The sequence below is a fragment of the Microtus ochrogaster genome, unplaced genomic scaffold (genome assembly GCF_000317375.1).
Source record: "Microtus ochrogaster isolate Prairie Vole_2 unplaced genomic scaffold, MicOch1.0 UNK1, whole genome shotgun sequence".
NCBI lineage: Eukaryota > Metazoa > Chordata > Mammalia > Rodentia > Cricetidae > Microtus > Microtus ochrogaster.
This window is the reverse complement of record NW_004949099.1, coordinates 25,900,910-25,905,214: the sequence shown is the minus strand read 5'-3', so window position 1 is coordinate 25,905,214 and position 4,305 is coordinate 25,900,910.

The following is a 4,305-nucleotide window of genomic DNA, read 5'->3' as shown; positions in this document are numbered from 1 at the left end:
CAAACTTCCAATAAAGCAGACCTGTCTTTAAAATTTCCTGCTTCATGGAAAAGTCTGCTGGATACTATGGGCCTAAGGGCTAAATATGGATGCCCTAATGCTACAGAAGAACTTTGAGTGACTGTCGAGGCAGCAAGAAGTCTCTCCATTCTAGAGTTTTGGAAGAAGCTTACAATGTACTTTCTGTTTACTTAGGTAATATTATATCCTTTTGGAGTCTTTGATGAAGTTGAAAAATTTATAGTTATAGTTATAGTTTTCCTTAGTTATGATAACAGATAAAGTAGATATAATTATTGTAACTGTAAAAAAAGTGACAATCAGAAAAGACATCTGTCAAATGGCAGGGAAGAGACCATATATCTTTAGAAACACCAAAGAGAATTTGCAAAAACTAAGACCAGCCTTGTAAGGACCATGAAAGGTGGTGCAAACAGTTGCAGCAGGTAAGCGGTCAGTGAAGAGAAAGTGCTGCAACAGGATACACCACACTATCTCCCTCTGTCCTTCTGTCCCTCCCTCCGTCCCTCCCTCCGTCCCTCCCTCCGTCCGTCCCTCCCTTCCTCCCTCCCTCCCTCCCTCTCTCTCTTTCCTCTTCCTCCATCTTTCCCTCCTCCTTGCCCCTCACTCTATTCCTTTTGTTATCCATGCTGTATCCCTCTTTCTGAGATACATACGAGTCCTGAAAGTAGCAATATGCATTTTTAGAGTGCGTACCTAGTTCTAGAAAAAGGAAAACATGTTTTGTTGCCAAGAAATTCTGTATGTCTGTTTTGATTTGGTGAACTGTTACAAGAGACTTCATTTTTGAACTACGTGTGGCTGATGAAACTCCATGTAATCTGAAACTCAATGGAAACCAAATATGAAGTCTTTTCCACAAGGGCCAAAAGAAATCGAGAAAAACGTATGCATTCTGGACCCTGGGTGCTGGAGAACCAGAGAATGACTTATTGTAGAGGCCATGGGGCTTGTAAAGTTACCATACATACAAGGAACCTAGATAGACACAAACACCCATGATGGAGCATGTGCTTACAGGATATCTGAGAAGACTGTGTTCTCAGATCTGACTAGGCTTTGGTTTCAAAGCAAACAGGAAATAAATGCTAAGGCAGAGTTCTAAATAATGATGGAGGAGGGTCATCTGTCTGTGTTACTCTCATTGGTTAATTAATAAAGAAAACTGCTTGGTGTGATAGGACAGAAAATTAGGTAGGTGGAGTAAACCGAACAGGATGCTGGGAGAAAGGAGTTAAGTCAGGCAGTTGGCATAGCTCTCCTCTCCAAGATAGATGCAGGTTAAGAATATTCCCGGTAAGACACCATCTCGTGGTGCTACACTGATTAGAAATGGGTTAATCAAAATGTGAGAGTTAGCCAGTAAGAGGCTAGAGCTAATGGGCCAAGCAGTGTTTAAAAGAATACAGTTTCCTTGTAATTATTTTGGGTAAAGCTAGCCATGTAGGAATGGGCCACAGCCTGCCACTCCTCATTACTATAGAATGGCACAGCTAAACTTGGAGGGTGTTTGACATAAGGCTGGCTTGGCAGACTGCAATATATTCCCCATTTGTTTTGTTTCTTTTTCCTTTTAATTTTTCATTTCTTTAGTTTTTATTTCTTTTTCAATTTTTTTGTGTAGGAAATATCCAGAGTATTCATTTCAATAAATGTGAGCCATTTAAGTAAAAAAGAAAATGTAACTTATTCACAGCACAAAATGAAATTTTCAAGAGACTGTCCTTGAGGAAGTACAAACTCTGGACTACATTTGAGCAAAGACTTTATAGATTATCTCTCTCCAGTATTCTCAGAACGCTAAAGAAGACCATGGAAAAACAACTAAGAAAACAAAGAAGAAGCCTCAATTCAGAAAGATTGCAAAGAGATACTGTGGTGATGTAATATTCTGAAACTACCATTGAAATAGAACAATGTAACAACCAACTGTACATGCATTGGACTTCCCATGTTATCAACTTTTATAACCTAAGCTAATGCATAGCTGTAGTCTTAAACTATGTACTTTTCCATGTTCCTGACTAAAGTAACACATGTGCATCATTTGCTGAAAGGAGTAGATAGAAAATAGATGGAAAGCAATCTCATAAAATGAGTATCTACCCTAAGTATGAAATGTAATGTGAATATTACTTGATAGAGAATGATGTTAGCAGTACTCTTTGTTTGCTGGGTTCATTGGTGTCTGAGGTGGTTTGAAAGAAAATGATCCCTCAAAGGGAGTGACACTATTAGGTGGTGTGGCTTTGTTGAAGTGGGTGTGGTTTTGTTGAAGGGAGTGTGTCACTGTGGAGCCAGGCTTTGAAATCTAAAAGGCTTTGAAGATCAAGCCACAACCAATTCTCAGTTCACATCCTGTTGTCTGCAGTTGGCTCAGCTGGAATCAGGACTTAGTCCTTGATAAACCAGTTTAAAGGATGCTGTCGAGAATCCCTCATTCTTTCCTCATGTGATGCTTTCTGGGCTGTTCAATAAGTACAGAGCAAAGGATCTTGTTGGGGACAGACACAGACATAACTAATCTTAGAGACAAGAACACACAGGAAACATGCAAGGGGACACAGATTCAGACTCCTACAATGAGCAGGAAGATGAAAGCTACAGGGAGAAGGAAGTAAAGTATTCAAACCTGGTCTCTTTCTTGGCTAAATGATAGCAAGGGGAGGTGCTTTGAAGTCTTTCCTTAAGGAGACAATAAGCGTTATTGGTGACTTTGAGTTTATTATTAATGTGTTCAAACTGACTAAAAGATATGAATAGAAATGTTGTGATGTAAAATAATTTCTAAGATGAAAAAACCACAACTAGATGGGTTCTGTACCAACTCTTGAATAAAGGTAATAAATAAATGTCAGAAAGGAAATGACATATAATAAATGACAACCGGCTCCAAGATAACCAAGATGACTGTTATGACTGTTCCCAATGACCTAATACCAGCAAGGTAATAGTGATTGAAGGATAATATATGAGCTATCTGACCAGTCAGCAAACTAGATCCAAGACAATAATCTATCTGTCTGTCCATCATCTTGCTATCCATCAGTCATCTGTTTCTCCCTCAAGAGTCTAATATATGAATCCTTCATGTGTGATGAGGCTGAAGTTAATGAAAATGAAGTTGCTCGCGAGGTTTGGTTTTGTGAGATGTCATCAGCAGGTTAGAAGAACTCTGAGGCAATGAGCAGAGGTGATGTTTCCCTCTGAAGTCCACAGTAACCACCATAGCTGAACCTAGATTCATCTTTACTATCTTAATTTCATACATTGGCTTCTTTCACTTGGCTTTTTGGGTTTGAATACTGGGGTGAGACAATACCCCAAGGCATCTCTACTGATGCCATAAGGAGCTCATATATTTTCAGGGTTGAGCCTAAAAGACATTCTGCTCTGAACAGATTGTCCCCTCTGCCAAGGATCTTGCAAGGATCTTGTTTCTAAACAGGAATCATTGCACCAAAATACTTAGCTTTAAAGGAAATGTGGAGGGAGTTTGAGCCCACAGAGTCAATGGTATCCATAAATTCCTTATTGCTCCAGAAGGTAACAAATTTTACTCATTTTCTGAGCACATAAAAATTTGTCAATGACTCAATCTACATTTATTATTTTGAATTTGGAAAATTAGCTTCTATAGCTCCCCAGTAAGTTGAAGGAATGCTGATGCCATTTCTTGAAAGAAAAATCTGACATAAAGCCAGAAGATACATTTTGACTACTATTAGAAAATACCAAATAATTCAATGTAAAGCTGAATCTGTCACAGCAAGAATGGCTTTTTTAAAATGTATACTAGTGAATTGGAAGGCAGACTGGAAATTAGTTACTTGAGGCACATAAACTCTAAATGATCAAAGGTTTATTGACTTTCTCACAAAACAGGAAAAGCTAACTCTTTCACATGCTGTCTAATGATTGCTTTTGCTCAAAAGCTTAGAGATCTCAGCTGAAGATGAAAACTTTACATTCACCATTCTTTACTCCATATAGACTAATGCTTAGAGTTAAGAAATAGCTAGACTCAAATGAGGATTTTGTTTGGAGGAAATGGGTGTCAGAGTTGAACCAATGATGTGTTAGTGCTTAGCTAGCTAGATTTCTTGGAAATGTAGGCTTCAGTTTGTGGTCAATATTAATTCGTAGTTTGAATACTAAGCTACAATTGTACTTGGGGTGTAACATTTGATCCTTCCTTTGAAACGCAAGCAAGACATGAACAATAGAAAGAATGTCTTTAAAGGATAATATTCCTTTTTCTTTTTTCTTTTTTTTTTTTTTTTT